Source organism: Diorhabda carinulata, chromosome X (genome assembly GCF_026250575.1).
Source record: "Diorhabda carinulata isolate Delta chromosome X, icDioCari1.1, whole genome shotgun sequence".
NCBI lineage: Eukaryota > Metazoa > Arthropoda > Insecta > Coleoptera > Chrysomelidae > Diorhabda > Diorhabda carinulata.
In genome coordinates, this window is record NC_079472.1 from 41,779,174 (window position 1) to 41,798,450 (window position 19,277).

Below are 19,277 nucleotides of genomic sequence, written 5' to 3' on the forward strand. Positions count from 1 at the left end.
TGATACAATCGTGTTGATAAGGTGATCGAGATGTGATGCACTCCAGTAGAAATCACTGAATTCTAAAAGACTTTTCTGCAGTAGTGAAATGGAGTCGTTACCGATTTCCAAAAAACATAGGAAAAGAAAAATGAGACTTTTGTTTATTGTATAGATTATTCCAGAAGAGAATAAAGATGTCGTCATTTTAAAATAATTTTTAGAAGAAAAGAAAGTGCTATTTGATGTCGTATTAGTCATTTCAAAAACATATCTTGTTTTGAAATCGAGGTGAACGAGGTACAAATTAATATAGTTTTCTACGTGTACGATACAAATAATAAAAAGAAATAATATGCTTTCTGATCATCTAAAAAAATATCCGTGTATAAATACGCCGTGTGCTAAGTCCTTTATTCAGAAGGCAACTACTTCAGTTATACCCTTACTATAGGAAAAGTGTAAGGAATCTTATTTTAAAATGATATAATATAGTTCATACTTTTTCTATAAATTTTCTCTATCATTATCTAGCACTGTGTTTTGTTAACCAAAACTATTAAGCTTCGTTACTGTTATCGTAGGCAATGGATAGCTACGTTGAGTATTATCAGTATTAAAATAAATTAATAATCAGGAAGGAACAACTTCCGTTTCAACAATAAAAAAAAAAGATTATTGAGTAATAATTAATTAGAAAATATTGATGAAAGTAATTTCCAAGACAACAACAATAATTAACCTAATAAGGAAATACTATCAGGAAAATATCAACTAGGATTTTTCAACGTATAATTTTATTGTTCATAATAATATTCAATTGAAGTACAATACCAATTGCCAACGCTACATTCAGTCATGATAATTGAGGGGAAAGTAAAAATTGAATATTTAAGTAAATGGATAAACATGAGGAAACATATTTTCCGTAACTTAAAGAAAAAGCTACTTATAACCATATAACCAATATTTAGGAATAACCATGGATATTTAACTTGGAATGAGAAGTTCGAAATAAATTCTAGTGAGGTATTAAATGCACTATGGCACAGTATGCATCCCTAGAACCATGAGAATTTGAGAAACTTGAGATTATTAATTCACACGTCTTTTTCTGGCAATGTATAGGGAAGGTACATGAAATGATGGTATTAAAAATTCACTTCCCTCAAGTTTCAAAGACTACTATTAAACATAGCGATTTAGTATTTATTACTGGCATCATATACAGATTGTTCATGACATTGTGTTAGTGGAAAAAAAACGTTGTGAAAGCACCTTCCCAGTCTGAATTACTGTAAACAGCATGTACAGGAATTTTACGGCAAAAACCAATCACACCTCACTGGCTTACTAATTAAACATTGCAGCGTGTCGAAATACTTAATGAGACACTGATGAAGTGAGATTTTATGGAAAGTAGAATAAGCTCTAGTTCTATACATATATTTGGAAGGGTGTGGCTCTCGTAAGAGAGTACAGGTTACCTTTATAGGATTTCAGTGTTGGGTCTGTTCAAGCTGTTTCTGACTCCACTTTATGTTTATTGAAAGTTGATTTTCGAATAGGAATTCATACTTTGCTACTCCTATTGAGACTCAGTTTCTCGATCCAAAAACGTATGTAATTTCTATACTGTTAGCCACATATATGGTTTCTTATGAATATTTTGGAAATGTATTGCTTTTGAAAATATTTCTTCGCAAACTTATACATTGTTTGATATCTCTGAAAAAATCGTAAAATGATTATAAATCTTCAGTACGTGTAAGGAACACAGTATTCATACTACCTCTATACCAACAATCACAATTACTTCTAGTGAAAAACAATTCCAGTGAGAAAATTTTTTCCATTAATTCCTTGACTAATAAACTATAGAAGGAGATGTAAGGAATACGCCCTTTGTTCCTGTTTAAACTGTTTAAATTTAAATTTAAATTTAACAATCTCAACCCTACTAAGTAAAATTTCATTTAAAATTCAAGAGAAAGATGTTTGTGTAAAATAAGAAATTGAAATTGTTGAAATCCTGTCTTCCTCGACTTTTGACAGAAAATACATCGACATGTTGAATAAGGGTTTGGGTTTGCTGGGCCTGATAAAAGCGATTATTAGAAATATTGAAAGTGTTTGAAGTGTTTTTAGTGGGAAGATGTTCATTGGTATAAATATGTAGGTCAAGTTCATAGGTTTTCGTTTACCTTAAGACTCTAAAGACGATACCTTGGTATGGAAACGTATGTTAAATAGTGCCATTGAGAGTATTGGTGTAGTGTAAACAGTGTTTTTAGTATGAATATCTAAATGCATAATTGGCTGCTTCAAAGTGCTTTTTTCTAGAAAAATATGATTATTAGTTAACACTGAGATAAAAGCTCTTAGGTTATCGTTTGAATTATTATGATTGTTTCCAAGGCCATTAAAATTTTCCGAAACATTCGAAGCCGATTATAGGGAACATTGAGCTTGATTTCATTGTAACTTTTGTCGCCAATTATTCAATAGTTTCGGACTAATTAAACTAATTGCCAAAACAAATATCACCAGTATCATTCTATTACACAGATGTGTGTGAATCATTTGAAACGGTTAATCTGTTCTCGATAACAGGTAGCCATTTACTAATTAACGACACACTGTGCTAAACTGATGCCCAAAATATTGGACATAAAAACTTTTGTGATTAATTTAGACCTTAAAAACAAATAAATTATTCTGCATCGGTATTACTAAACCAACAAAACATCATTGATGAACCGTAGTATTGGGAGTGTTTACAATTTTTCATTACATTTGTTTGAAAAGTTTAATAAAGAATACACTGAGCATTTTAGTGAAGAATGTTGATAGATTTAATGAAAAAATGTAATGACGGGAATTACAAAACATAATCTAATATCGAAATATCCAAAAACCAAACTACTATATTGAAGTAGTGCATTCTCAAGTCATGGGCTCTGCATCTCTATTCTAGTTTTATTTACTAGGATTCCTAAGAATTAGACAAAGATATGGCAAACATTTTCAATTTTAATATGAAGAGAAGTTTTTTATCTCTTATTTCCTCTAGTCCTGCCCAATAGTTCTTTCTTATAAAACAAACTAAACAGTACAAAAGTACTATTCATTTTTGGTAGAGTGAATCTAAACTATTGATCTTTGTGATCGAATACAAATTTATCGATATCAAAGTGTACTCTGGTTTCTCGTACAGACGCAATCTAAATTTCATATAGTTGAGAGAAATATGAAAAAATTTAGAGTAGCTATCGAATATCGTCATATACAGAGTGGGTTAGAGAATACCAGACAAATATGTATTCCCTCATTTTTACGATACAGCCATGTGTTATTTGTTAAACACTTCTCTAGCACTTCGTCAACCCATGGGTTTCCTTTAGCATAGTGGAGTGTTCAGATATAATTCCCTTCTATCCGATTTCAAGCTGACTAAATTAGATTCAGCAATTGCTTCCGAATATTTGGATTCACTCCAGTTGCGGCAAATATATTTGATGAAATAGAGAATTTTATTTACAACAACAAAACATTTCTAAATATTTAGAAAGATATATTTCACTAGAAAATGTAACGTTACTTCTGCCATAGACATTCGCTTTTCCGCTTCATCCCAACACTCAGAGCATAATATTTCAAGCATTTTGCATTTTTGCCTGTCGCTCTTCCTCGATCAGCGGAGTGTACATCCATTTGTTAGTGCTTTCAACCCACCCCCTTACCCTTCTTCAAAAGTTCTTATATTTAGAGCAGTAAATCCTCAAGTATTGCAATACAAGTGTATGTCGATACCGTTTATGTCGATATCGACATAACCCCGATTCATGTCTGTCTAAATGACTAACAAGCCTGATGCTTGATTTGTATTATCAATCCAAACAATGCTATTGCTAAGAATAATCTTCTCGTTCCTTGTACTATTAGATAGAACTTCATCAGAATCCCAAAAGGAAACTTTTTTGGTGGCTGACGACAGGGAATAATAACATTCGACTTGACTACTACAGCCAGATAGCCCTTTGTTTAGCGAGCCATTTTATTCTATTTGTTAAATTTCTGAATCAATACAAAAAACTTCCAGTCCTGCACTTTTTCTGCATCAGGGCCATCATATCTCATATAAAATCCTTTAAAAACTATCTCAACGATCTCTATCATGAAACGTAAATTCAAGAGAAGGCAAATAAGTAGTTCCCCTTCCAAATTGACTAGGAAATCTATCATTAACATAACATATTTCTTAGTTCTAAATTATTATGACCTAAAAATGTTACCTCTTCCACTGTCTCAGTAAAAAGTCGCTGTTTGACAATCTTTATTTCATTTCAATTTTAGTTTCTAAGAGATTTTGTGATTTTGTGAATTGAATTGAGACATCAAGAAAGGTCTGTTTTGTAAAATTCCTCCTTGAAATAAATATCGGCCCTAGTCTAATAATAAGACTACCAAATATTCGAGTGGACTGCTTTCTAGCTTTGTATAGCTGCGTAAAGTAAAAAGTTATGCAAAATACCTCATCTCTCATATCGTTTGTAATCAGCAGTATATTTAAAATAATAAAACAAAGCTCTATATCACGCACTATAGGTTATCTAATTTTCTGGCCGCATGTCCTATACTATTTTCCGTCTTATTTTAGCCGAAATTACAATCATTGAAGCTACTAACAGAGGTTTTGAACTACATCCATACGGCGTAATGCGGTCGTGAATACCGAACTGACTATGACACCAAGAAAAATTATTACAACATATTAGGTAGATAGAGTGAAAACTTGATTGTACGATTATGCCCTTAATTATAAATTCATCCTATGTTAACTTGAATATGAACATATGAAAAGCAGCCATTGATAGTACTTTGTAGGCTATCAGTTTTTTTTTCTACTATATTTTCAGTCTGCTTATTGTCTCTTCAAGTTACTAATCAACAATTGATCCATTTTTTTTTAACTTGTCCATATATCTAGCAGTAGAGACACCTTTTCTCTTCTTCGCACATATTTCTCAAGCCATTATGGTTATTGATAGTTGTTACATCTGCTGTATATTGTATTCATATGTCTTTTTGACATATTTATTCAATAAAATGCTGATCCTGTAGTTTCTTCCCACATTGGTACTTTTAGCTGTTAGAACACTCATTTAGCTCCTTCATATATTTTGTTCCATATGATTTTTCTCGTCATTTTTCTATGTTTATATAATTAATCGATATTTATTTAATCATGTATTTTCGATTATATCTTTGTGAAGATGTCATGAAGTTTATCAGTCTTTATCTCCTCAATATAATTTTCGTTTAAATTACTTCCATTCCTAAAATAATTGAAAATGCAAATTTCCTACATATATATTTTTTTCTGAATTTGCCATAGATTGTTTTTGCTTGGATATTATATGGGTTTGCTACTTAAGTTTTGAGATAGGCAAGTAAAAACAAATATTTATAATTGTATATGGTTTTATTGTATTTCAAGACATTCTCCATTAAAATCAATACACGTTTGCAAGCGTTCAATGCAATTGCTCTAGCATGTTTTCCATTCCGATTGAGGTACCTCCAAAACATGTGATTTGAACACATCAAACGCTTCTTCAGGTGTAGAAAAACGTACTATTCAGAACTAACCGTTCTACGTTGCTCTAATGGAACGGTGGCGACATGTCCAGTTATTCCAACTATTCACTTTGAAGTGCTTCGTGCGCACAACTTTTGTTGGATTTTGCTCGTTTTGACAGTCGATTGTTTTTTATTTTCGGGTTCATATTCAAAGATCCATGATTAATCGCCTGTTACGATCCTATAGACGATTGCATCGCGATCAATTTTTCTCAGCATTTCTTTGCGTCAATCAACATGACCTTTTTTGAGTAATTATCAAATTATGTGTGCTTCGTTACCACAAATCGAAGCGATCTGCACATTGCTGTTGATGTATTCTAGGTTGAAAATCATAGAAAATCGCCGCACGAAAATGTGCGCGATTTCATTTAATTTTTTGGCCAAGATTAATCTTTCAAGTATCTGTGGACAACTCAAATAGCACAAGATCTGAGTACATTCACACATCAAAACTTAAGTAACAACCCTCGTATAACAAAACGTGACAATTATCATCATATTAGAAATATATATATTTAGAACATGTTTAAGTATATAATGTACCTTTGTTTTAAAGTTAATATGGATATTAAACAGGCGCTCTAAAATCAACAGCTTTTACTCCGAGAAATCAGATTCTATTTAAACTCCCCAAATATATTTTCCTTCATTATATAAAGCCCTTAATTGAACAAATAAACAATTTAAAACTTTATAATTGCCTAATCCTGGTAAACTCTCCAAGTTTAATTTCGTCAATCCAGAATTTGTATTCCTTTGAAGTAACGCTTCAATTACATACGAATTGAAGAAATTCATGTGGTACATTTGAATACTATTCAATATAATCATTTACAGAAACGGAAGACTGATGGATTCAAGCATGTAGCAATAACAATTAAGGGATAGTTGTAACTTATGTTAGATCTATATATGCAAAGTGACAAGCCGTCGGCCTCGCAATGAATCTATGCTGAAAGAGAAAAGGTTAGTTATATAATATAACATATCGATTAAACTCTGACAAATTATGGTTTGTAACGCATATACTAATATTTTGTGACAAGTTCAATGAAATATGAGGCAAATAATTTGAGGAAGTAAATCTAACAAATTTGTCGGAATTGCTAGGTTTTGTTCTCCATACAAGAAACAGCTAATAGCATACCGTCTTCAAACAAGTCAAGATAATTATAACAAGAGCCTTTCAGGAACTGATAAAGACAAAATATTGAATCAGTTTGACTATACTTATCTTAGTTATGAGTTTTTTCCATTTTTTGCAAAACAGCAAGTTTTTTTCACAAGAAATTATTATTATGAAATTGAAACCTAATAACTATTGTTCATGTGAAAATGAATGATGACAATTTTCGAGACTCAAGAGATAAGCCTCAATATAACAAACGAAATTATTGAAGGATAATTTCTAATATAGAAGAATTAATATTGTTCACTCTAACATAAAATCTCTTGTTTTCTTTATATAAAGTACAGGTCATTAGGATAATACGTGAAGCAATGAAATCCCGTAGATTAGAGCGAACTTTTTTCAACAAGTTTCAAACCACAAAAATATTTCAAAAACTAAGCATTCGGCAACCATAAATTTAGGTATCAATAAAATGTTTTAGACAAAATATTAGTTCAATCTGAGAATGCTTAATGAAAAATATAAGCAAATATCGGGATTTTCCATTATTCACGCAGTTCATATTTTTTTATCATTATTCTAGTTGATCAGGTGAAAAGAATTATGTAGTTGGTTCCCAGTTTTGATTCCTATGAGAAAACCAACAACTTATTTTAAAGCTTGGTATTTTATTTCGGTATTCAACCAAATTGAAAAAGGTTAAGATTTATTTTCAGGAATCTTTGACAACTACTATGTACATATCATTGCACTGAATGAACTTATGAATCGAGTAATTTTAATATTGCCCTTACAATGTTTCTTCAAAATCATGCCCTTAATTTGACAATAGACTAATAGAAAATGTTCTACGCTAACTGTTGAATTCCTTTTTTTATTACGCCAAGTACTTCATGAATAGAGATTATCAATGAATGGAAATAATGTAGGTAATATTAACGGATAACAAATATTTTCTTGGAAAAAGAAAATTTCTAGAGGGTAGAAAATGTTGTGCAGATCATAAAGATCACATTTCTCTTTTTACAGTTTTAATGTAACACGCAAGGTTATTAGTTCTATAACGATAGGTGATAGGAAACGATATTGATCAATTATTAGATTTACACCAGAGCAACGTTCGCAAATTGTTGAAATTCTTTATCAAGATTTCACGAATGGATCTTGGTTCAAGAACTTCCAAGATTCAACTTCAACAGGGATCAAAACCAACAACCATCAAGCCCATTTTTGTTGAATGGTACCAAAGTGAGCAGAGTGATCGCATTTGGAGTAACAATAATCCACAAACTTTACGTACACTATTTGCAGTACTGACTAAGTTATTGGTTCATATGTCTTCAAATGATGTCAGAATACTACTATCAATGATAAACGATATAGGAACATGATTAAAAATTTTTGACACCTCAATTATCTGTCATTAATCTCTCTGACATGTCATTCCAACACGATGGAGCCACATGCCTGATAAGACATGCTACAACTGATTTCCTGGTATTTTTATTATACTTATCTGAAAACACCTTGTTTTCATCTGTTGTTACAAAAAAGTAAAATTGACATTCTCAGAACTACGGACGGTAGTAGCGAGGGTATAAATATTTATATTTATTATACAATTTGTATTACTGTAGAAGTGTAGTCCCTTCGGTAGATATTTAAGGAGACGGCAGATGTTTTAATTTTCCTGATGGAATCTCGTTGAAAGGTTGTACAATTTTTGTGATATTTCTATTTTTCTTTATATGGATTCTTATGTGTATCCTTCTACTACGTTGTAAGAACGCCATCCTCCGTGTCTTTTCAGAGTGAGCAAATCAGCGCCACTTTCTAAAAATGGTTAGGTTAGGTAGTCGTAAGAACGACTTAGGTTTTTCAGGTATTTTGTAGTTTCTGGAGAGCACTGATTAATTCTATAAAAATAAAAAGGGGCGCAGTAGAATTTACTTTTGTTAATTATTTAGTGGTTTTGTGATTCTCGTCACTAAGGTATATAATTATTGCTTATTGTTTGGGGTACGATCATTCACATTTTATGTGTGTATTATATTATAGGTTTCTCGGGGTAGACACAAATAACATCTATTTGGGATCAGATGAGATGTTATCAATACCTCATTTTAAATTCTGTATATAAACCTTTGCTATAATGCTTTTCAAACAAATTATTCACACATTTGACTTTTCGGATGAATATAATATGTAGTGAGGTTCAAATTCATATCTAGTACATACTGAACACGCCTACAATTTTTCTGTTTTAATTATTGTGATAGAAACAGATTCATAACCAAGTTTTTTTTTGTTTTTTTATCAATAAATTTTTTTATTTATATCATTAGCAATATTCAATTTTATCCTAAGATTTAATTTTTTACTCTTGCCAGGCTCTCTACGATTTTTATTACGTTGATGAGGTTTACATCCAGCTATGATTTTATGATATTCTTTAATAAAATCTTGTATTGTTGACATATATAGATCTACTGGGATGACGTGGTTCAATAAATCAATCAGCTGTGGTGTCAGAAAACATCAATGTGAAAACTGATATTACAAGATCGTCATGTGGCATACAGTGAAATTGAGGCATACTTGGGTATCAGTTCTTCTCACATACATTCAATATTGCTTGAACATTTGGCTGTCAAAAATATTTGTTCGCGTTGGATAACGCTTAATTTGACATCGCTCACAAAAATGATCCTGTCGATTGGTACACAAAAATGCTGGAAAAATTCAATCGTGGTGCTTCTGTAGGATCGTGACAGGCAACGAGTCATAAATCTATGAATATGAATCCGAAACTAATAAAAAATCGACTGTATGTGCTTTCAAACCAAATTTCGTTATAGATAATGAATCGGTCCATTCTGAATGGTACATTAGCATTTGTTCGTCAGAAATATTTCAAAAAATAAAAGAAATCCAATCGCAGAAGACGAATAATTCTCCACAACGACAATGCGAGCTCTCACACATCAGTGCAAACAAAAACGTTTTTCAACAGTCAGATCCTCGAATTGATGGGACATTCGCCGTACACTCCTTGTTTGGCACCCAATGATTTCTTCTCATGTCCACAGATCACAAAAATAAATTGCGATGTTAACATTTTTCTACACCTGAAGAAGCGGTTGATGCATTCAAATTACATGTTTTCGAGGTACCTCAATCGGAATGGAAACAACGCTCGTATTGGATTAATAAATCATAAATTAGGACTTTCTTTTTGAAGGATACTTTCTCCCTCTGAACTAGTGCAGTTTCTTTGCTTTTATGTCAATTTGTTTTCTCTTTTATTCTGTTTTATTCAAGTAGATTGCTAATTACTTTTGGTATTTTTGTATTATTTATTGTAACTATTAGGTGTATCCTTGCAAAATCTGAAAATTATGAATGAGTTGTTCTCATTAACTTCAATATCCCAGTTTTGTAATTCGGTTAAATAAAATTGTGTTAATTTCCTGATGTAATTTTTTTATTGAAATGAGTAGAAATGATGGCTGGCTGTACCAGCGAGTGTTGTTGTGTACAGTATCACCGATATACCGATATATTTGATGCATATAGTATATAAAGTAATGGACCAAGTACGTCTAGCTCTGCCTGATTCAATTGGAAAATGATAGTGTGCTCGTTGATTTTTGTTTAAAAGGTTACATTGTTTAGAAATGGTTTCATAAACAAGAAATAATGGGAAGGATTTGTTTTTTATTTTGTGTTGGAGGCCCTGGTGCCCGAACTTGTCGAATGCTTGACTACCATCGAGGAATACATTGTTTTTTATCAGTTAATTTTAAATGAAGGAATGAAATAGTAATTACTAATTTTTAAAATGAGTAGCACTCAATAAAATAAACGTTATTTTGGTATTAATGAGACTCGCTCTTGTTGTCAGATTTCTTCTAATTATTTTGCTAGTGTAAATAATAATTAAATAATTATCGTTACTTCTGTGGCATAGGCAATTGTCGACCTCCATTGAATTAGAATTGATTAAAATTAAAAAAAAAAACTTTTTTTCCTTTATCGCTTACCTCAGGCAACAATAACCATTATCAAATTGATTTTCCGTTCTTCTTTTATTTGGTACAATTTTCATCATTTTAATAAATCGTTTAAAAAAAATTTGTAAATTATCACATTTTCTATGGAAATACCTATTTTTTGTTTATTTTGGGAACAGAACATATTCAATACAGATTTAATTCTGGTTATATTTTGAAAATATAGATTCCGCTTGTGTGTGCATCAAAATGTATGCTTTATTCCCGTATCTGTTCGATGTACTCTTTCCCTCTTTAGCTGTTCCATCTGTATCTGACAGAACCAAATAAAAAAACAGCACTGCTTGTACCAACAACTAAGTAACCACAAAACTATACCACAGTTGAGAGCTACAAATAACCCAGCTTTATCCTCATAAGTTTCCTTTTCTTATCTGTTGCACTTACAATATGGAGTTGTTTCATCTTAACAATTGATTCGTATCCGTTGTATATTTTTCTTTTCATAAATTTATTACTATGGAACTTCAATGAATGTTTCCAGCCATGAACATTAATTTGTAATATCGTGCTGGTTTTCTTTGTTGGAGTAACGTTCATTTTTTAGAAAGTATTTCTAACTTTTCAAATTTTCTCTCTATTTGAGTTTTCTTTCATTAAAAACTAGTGGTGGTGTCGAATTTATTAATCATTGTTTACCCAAACTGAGTACCAATTATACATATTCTAACTTAGAAATTGCACCGAAGAAGAATTTCTATCCGGGAACAATGGCAGTCTCTTTTTTACAGTTTTCTCAAGCATTGTTTGGAGATTTCAAGAAAAATAATGAAGGAACTATTTGTATGAATAAATAATTCCTGAACAGTAACTGATACAAAGTTTTTGTTTAGGAAAAGTTCTGTATATCCACGTAACGACGCGATGAGATGTGTGGTTTGTTTTAATTGTCGAGAGATGATTTTTTCAAGTTTGCACAATAGAAGATGCTTTGCAATTATTTTTCTCATAGTTTCAAATGGATATAGTAGAAAAATAAGTTTTCATACATGAATATCCTAAATATTTTTTTGTGATTCAAATTTGTTTTGAATCTGTTTCTTCCATATTACATCTATGCACATCCCTATTATAAACATGTTTCAATCGGAGAATACGTTCGTATAGAACTTTATTCAGCAAATTCTAGCCTCCAGCAAATATTTAAGCAGAAGTCATATCTTCTTTACCGAGGTGCAAATTTTTATTCATAATTTTCCTAATCTGAACTAGTTTTGATAAAAGCAACTGAGTCAACAATGTAATGAATTTAGAAGAATGAATTATGAGGTGTATCAGTTTCTATTATGTGACTTATCCATAAAAGAAGTATATCGGTTTAATCAATTTCCGAACAATCTCACGAAGGGACGTTTTTTTTTTGGTATCGACTGCAAAATTTTTCAGCTCCATATAAACTACTTCCCATCTTCACTCCTATATCACTGCCACCCTACCATACATTAGATCATATCAGCAATGTTGAAACCATTGTTTCAACATTGAACTTTAGTAGAAGATATAGAAAAGAAACAGTTGATTTGGTACGGACACGTTAAGAGAATGGGAAGAGAACGACTACCAAGAATAATATTAGAATGGACCCCCACAGAAAAAAGAAAGAGGGGAAGACCACCTAGAACATGGCTACAAGGAATCACTAGAGCAATGTCCGAAAGGAACCTAGCAGTCGACGACTGGCAAGATAGACAGGCCTGGAGATTAGGAACCCAAAGGCGTATAACGCTATAAAAGGGGATATATATATGAAACCATTGTGTAGAATTAAATGAAGACTATTGTGCAGATCGATAATAAAAATTTATATGTACTTTTATCTGCTTATATTAAATTGATGCAGTTCCCAAACTTCATCCACATCTTGTATACACCATATTATTTCTATTGTAATAATATTTAGAAAATTTAGACTTTTACAAACCACTATAAATCTTCAAAGGCGCAAGTGCCGTACAACGTTTTCGATGATTTGCTGGTATTTTATTAATGGTCATTGTTATCATATTGAATCCATGCTCTCGAATCAATTGATTTGACTAATCGATTAAGTTCACTAGGTAATGGTGATGATTATATCAATAATTTCTAATATTGCCTTGAGCATCAACATTCATCCAGTAGTAAATAGTATAATCTGTTTACTTAAATCACCAAAACTTTCAAAATAAATCACAAAATGTTCCCAATTTCACGATTTCCCACAACTTCTTCTCAGAGCTGCCTTGTTTGTAACACAAATACGTGCGCTGAATAAAATTTACATTTCACGGTCCTTTAGCATACAAATTCCATAAAATTATTGGCTCTTTGACTCGCTCTGTCTAAAATAAGACATCACTTATAACATCTTTATTTTTTACTACCAGCGGTACGATATACCGAGTTCAAAACGGTTTTCTCATGAAATTATCTACATTTAATTTATGAAAAGTGATCAATTAATAATTCAACATATTGCATTTCAACAGTTTATGTTTTAAAATTTTTCAGTATACCTTTTCAAATCATCTAAAATGTTCTATCTATCATCTAAACATAGCAAAAAGGTGTTGCTATAATCATTTATGCTGCTCAATAATATTACAAATTTTAAATGACCTGCGTGGTGGGAAAATTCCAAACAATTTCAAAAAATTTCATTTCCATGAGCTCAATCAACTTATCAGTTTTTCTGAATACCGATAAAAGAATTAATACTTATCCCAGTAGCACTAAAGCTTAATTCGGGATTTTGGGTCTAGAAAACACAAACTGAAAATACTATGAATGAATTCATAATCAGTTCAGATGAAGTGAATGTCATAATTTTTCTTGCTGTAAAATAAAGCTGAATAGCATATATTATTATCTATGGCAAAATAAAAATATTTTTCTCAATCTTAGCGTTACTTAACTGAGAAAAGACTTTTCTTAAATAGTTAAATCCTTTACCCTCTTTATTCATAGACTTCGCAAAGATTTTCCTCAATTAAGTTTAATGTCCAACATATTTAAAATTTCGAAATACCGGTTGGAATTCGAATCTTTTCAACTAAATTTGCCCCATATTCATTGCGCGGTTGTTTCACTAACAAAGGAAACAATAATATGTCGTAAAAACTTCCTAAAACCCTGAAAAAATTACAAAATATCTACCACATGTAGTGGTAATAGCTCATTTTATTTAAAAAAAGTTATATCTTTTCTTAGGTTTCTTTCATTGTCACTAAATAGTCAACTGGTACACCAGTTTACTATATATGGTTTTGAAATTCTATTATGTAAAACCATGGCTTTCAAACTATATTTCGATAAGTTTATGAGCAAGCCTCTTTCACAAGAAGTAAGATTGGTGTCGAATTCTTGCATCAAACCATTGATATGATTATAGGCACCCAATAAATTTTCCATATTGTAGGCTAGGGGAATGCAGCATTTAGTTTTCTGAAGTTGTAATTTCTGTATCTTTGGTAAGTACGATCCACTCTTTAAGAAGGAAACGAAGACATTCTGACTGTAGCTTCGATACCACAAAAACAGGTACTAAATTATTCAACTCTTTTTGACCAATAAAATGTGACTTGCCGGCACTAGAACAAGACATGAATGTGTGGTAGATACACTTGTCCTCACAGCTTTCTGTAGAACCGTTTCCTTGAACTCTAATCATAACACCATAATATAAGAAATAGAGAATCAATTGCCCACTCTATATATTTGTTGCCTATGAATATAAGCCCATGCAGAAACTCTCCATAAACTTTACAAACTGCAAAAAAACAGGTTTATAGAACGTGTTTAAGTATTGTCTATTAGAGTTCCATATTTCTTCTATATGGAAGGTGTTAGCATCAAAAAAATAATAAGTTGTGACTGCGCAAATTTTTGTATAATTTGAACGTCTAGAAGTATCTGTGTCGGTTTTACCCTTTTTAAAGAAGTGGAACTAGATTTCGAGAATGCACCACACCGCAAGTTTAAGACTGAACAGCGGTTTTTGATGCAATTGTTGTAGAATTCAAATAGAAATGAGCTCATTGAATCAGCATTTTCAATTGTAACGACATCACACATTATCTAACAAAAAATGATCTAGTTCTTATTTTGATCTACTTATCTTAATCTTAATCTACTAAAGATGAAAATTTTAAGTTACATGTATTGTAGGGATAGGAGTGATACCCCTAAAAACGGTGAGAGCTGCAGCTCTGAAATAAGTTTACTCAACGATGTATATTATTGCCATCAATTATAGAATCGTTACGTCCAATATTAAACTATTTCCGATAGCATCTTTTAACTGTGATGATTTTAAATACTGATAAGCAAGTGATATTTTTTGGTCAACTGTGCCATTTTATTCAAACTGTACGCTCTATTTTACAAAATATCAACGCTCGGTGGTAACTGGCAGCTCTCCTATACTGATACTACGCAACCTAAATCCTATTTTGAGTTGAAATAAATTCAAATGGATAATAAATTCTTACCCACCAATTAATAAATAAATTTACTATTTGCATAGATTGTTATTATTAAGATGTTAGATATAACAGCAAAACAATGCAAAGTAATTATACCGTCAAAGTCATATAAGTCTTACATATTAACATGAGATTGGATTCTAAATTGTGACATATATAGTATGCCATAAGTTTCAGGAACCAATAGAAGTTGTGCACACTTAGATTGTATTACCGTTGTCTGTTCTAGCTAGAACGGCTAAATAAATTTATAACATATACTTAAATGTTTGACCTTGTGGTTCTACTTGTAAATGACAATACGATTACGAATAATAATGGTAATTTGAAAAATTTATTATGTATTGAAAAAAATATATATTTCCCATTTATGCCTACTAATGACAATAACAATATTTAGTTTTGATAAAAATGAAACAACGATAACTAAAACATAGAACAAGATTTCTTGATCCAAATTTTTTTTCATCACTGTTAAAATAGAGAATATCCTACATAGTAAAAGAGGCGTGCTCAAAAACATTTTTGTAGCAGTTATTACTCTTTTAGCATCTTCTTGCACCCTCACCGTCAACCAAAGGATCGCATTATACAATAGACACATCCAATAGTTCGAAGTGAATTGTCTAAGTAGGCAGTAACATCTAAATCCTATCGGATATTGAGAAGTAATCTACAAATACCTCATCTATTCTGTAATGGACAGTGGTAGCATTATCGAGAATTATAAGCCTTCTTTGTGGCTAAGAAGACAACTACTCTAGTAACATTGCTCCAGAATATCTGAACAACTGCTCAATTCTGCTCATACAATACACTCAATACACGTAAGAAAATATAGTTAGACACCTTTGCTCTTCCACTACTCCTTTCTAATATAAATTTGAGCAACACCTAATTCTTGCTCTTAAATACTTTCATGGAATAAATAAAAAATCTATTATCAACCAAATCCTACAAACCTACAAATCCTATAAACAGCTCTAAAAACAGTTTCATCGCATCATCTATACTGGCGAACTATTTGCTATACTTTAATCTTATAATTATGAAATGAATATAAAAAATTTGTAAAATTCATCGCTCGATCATATCCATCCGATACAGTACAGCGCTCCACCTCCAGTGCAATTTACAGTTATAGAATGAACTGCAAGTTTGGCTTAGGTCCAATCTTACATTGACTTTAATGGTAATAAGGAATTTAATTATGCAACGAAAAAGTTTTTCCAACAGAATGTGTATTTACCATAGCAATAACACGAGGGCAGAAACCTTTCAGATATATTCAGATTTGGAAAACCGCCCAAACTTCCATCTTCACTAAAAGGTAGACAAAATAAATATTAGAAGACTAATTTATCACACAGTTACCTCACGACTTCAGACCGACCTATTTTGTGCCAATAGCACTTATCTAGAAGAAGAGAATTTCAACCATTTTGGCAGCTCAATTCACTATATGAAATTTCGTGGATATTTTAAAAAAATTAATTATCTCAACGCTTCACAATGTTTTCCGTATTATCGAAGTATGGTAAATAAAGGTAAAATATAATGTAATTGATTTGAGAATTGATAATATACTATTGAATCTATATCAATGGCCGAGACGAATTGATTCCACTAAAAAAATAATGTTTAATAGCCTCTAATGAGCAATACTAAGTTTGAAAACGTTTGGCTTGTCAGTATCCTACCACGTATTGCCGCTCTAGTCAGATCATGTTTGCAGAATATGCGTTAGCAATGACTTTTGAACATCACATTACTATCTTCTGGTCAAAAGTTGAAAAACAGTGTTGAGAGGCTCTCGAAATGTTGAAATTTATCTAATTACAATATCTAGACGAAATTGTGTAATAAGTAAACAAACTCCATTCATTCTAATAGACGATCGACTATTTGAGAGATTTGTATGACTATCTGCGGAGTAAAAAACTGGAAAAATCGAACCACTGTCTCTCTCTTTCCACATACGTCTCAACAGATTTAGTACTCTTCGGCATCCGACTCTTTCTGGAGATAAAAAAATGTTCTGAAATTAAAACATTTTGACACACACTCGACATTGAGAAACCATAAGGGCCTGACAGAACTGTTAAAAGGGAAGCCTACCTGAAATTCTTCCACCAGATTATTCTAATGTGATATTAGTGCGTTGCCATCCAAAAGGAATACGTTCTATTCCAAATTCTTATGTTGTCTTCAATAAATTGAGCGATTATATTAGCGATTAATCTATTCGTCAAAACCTCATTTCAAATGCAATTTAAAGAATCCATTTTACTGCTTGAATTATGGAAAGAGGAACAATGAGAGAAAAGAAAAAAGTCTGCTGGTAATCACATCAAACAATGACCTTGGTTGACTTTTATCTCGAAATTCGTTAGATATCTTATCACATCATGCGTACATGGTCCACAAACATACGTTCCAAACAGTTGATTAGAAAGAAAGCTCTAATGGTTATCTTTTGCCTGCTCGACGATTCGCATTAGCGATATTAAATTCTGTTGAAGGACTTTAATGGCTAGCTAAATCTTCTGTCATATATCAACTCCTTTTTGACCTCTACATTCGTACTATAGTTCAAAGTTTATTGATAAATAATTATATTTCCTCATATATATGGCTGAAACTTTTAAGTAGTCATATGAATATATTTCACTGACACATTATTGAATTATTGAAACAAGATTTATTTATGTCAATAATTTTTTATAGAAAATTCACAAAATTTTGTAACTGCTAATATTAAACCAACTAATTTCCAAGTACCAAAGTTCCTAATATGTAGAGAAACTAACTCACAATGAACTATTCGACAATAATAATATATTTATTGACTAGTTTTATTTGACATGGTATTATTAAAAATAATTCAATCCACTTTTTTAGTACACTATTAAAAATAAAAATGAGTGTCGAAAGTATGAACTGATAAACAAAAAGGAATAACCCTTTAAAACGAAGTAAAAGTACGCATTGCAGTAAAACCGTTTCCTATAATTTTTTGTTTTTTCATAATATTTTCTGTTCGTTTTTATATTAAAAACATTATTTATTATTTAGGAAAAGAGGACTTTAACGTTTAGTTCACAGCAAAAGTATATTAGATTAAAACAAAAAAAATTGAGGACAATATTGTGAGGACAAAACCACAACAAACAAACCAACCTGTAATGAGGCAAATGTACTTTTTGCTTTTGATAATCAAACTAACCTTCAAATCGATATTTCCGGCATCCAGAAACCCATCAGTAGCAATCCGATTAAAAATAATAAACAAAACCAACAAAAGAGAAACTGAAAAAATAACCCTTAAAAATGCACCTGAATGAACTACTGTCACAATGTTCCAGTGTAGTTCACATGCACACGCGCGTACGCACAGCTGATGAGACCGAAAAAGAGGAAGTAGAAAACAAAAAACAACTGAAGAGCGGACAACAATTAGGTTAAATTCCGCGGTTCACGTAAAGTAAGATTACGGTTGGCTTGTCGATGATCGACTGTTGAAACAGAAAGAGTTGTATCAGTGTGTACCGCCAAAGTGCTAGGCGTCGCGACGGTCAAGTGGGGGTGGGGCACACTCTCAGGTGTTTGAGGGGTCGGTAGTCGTCGAGGCGTTTGTTTCGTAGTAGATGTGTAAGTTTTTTGGTTTATGTGGAGTACGAGAACCAAAACTGAACGCGGTGGAGGCGCCTGAGCTAGTGTCACGCCGTGGCCGGTGCTCGCCTCACACTGCTACGAATCTTGTTTCGCGAGGTTGCCACATTTAAAATTTATAAGAGCAACCAAAATAATACCTACTGAAGATGGTTAATATTGAATAATAAATTATATATTGTTATCTATTTTTAAAAAATTGGCTTTCTAATATTTGTAATCACAACAAACAATAGTGTTTGATTTTTTGAGACAAAGACTATTACCTTGCAAACTTGTACCTGCTTAACAAGCAAGCAATAATTTGCCTAA

General features: G+C 31.7%; 1 protein-coding gene across 1 annotated transcript in view; it reads right to left on the reverse strand.

Moving 5' to 3' along the window:
- LOC130901965 (protein couch potato) overlaps positions 1 to 19,044 on the reverse strand; it is an 885,499-nt gene extending 866,455 nt beyond the window's left edge. Inside the window, exon 1 of the mRNA XM_057813694.1 lies at positions 18,520 to 19,044. The gene's annotated coding sequence lies outside the window, so the exon portion shown is untranslated. The remainder of the gene's footprint in view (positions 1 to 18,519) is intronic.
- Between the last annotated feature and the right edge of the window lie 233 nt (positions 19,045 to 19,277).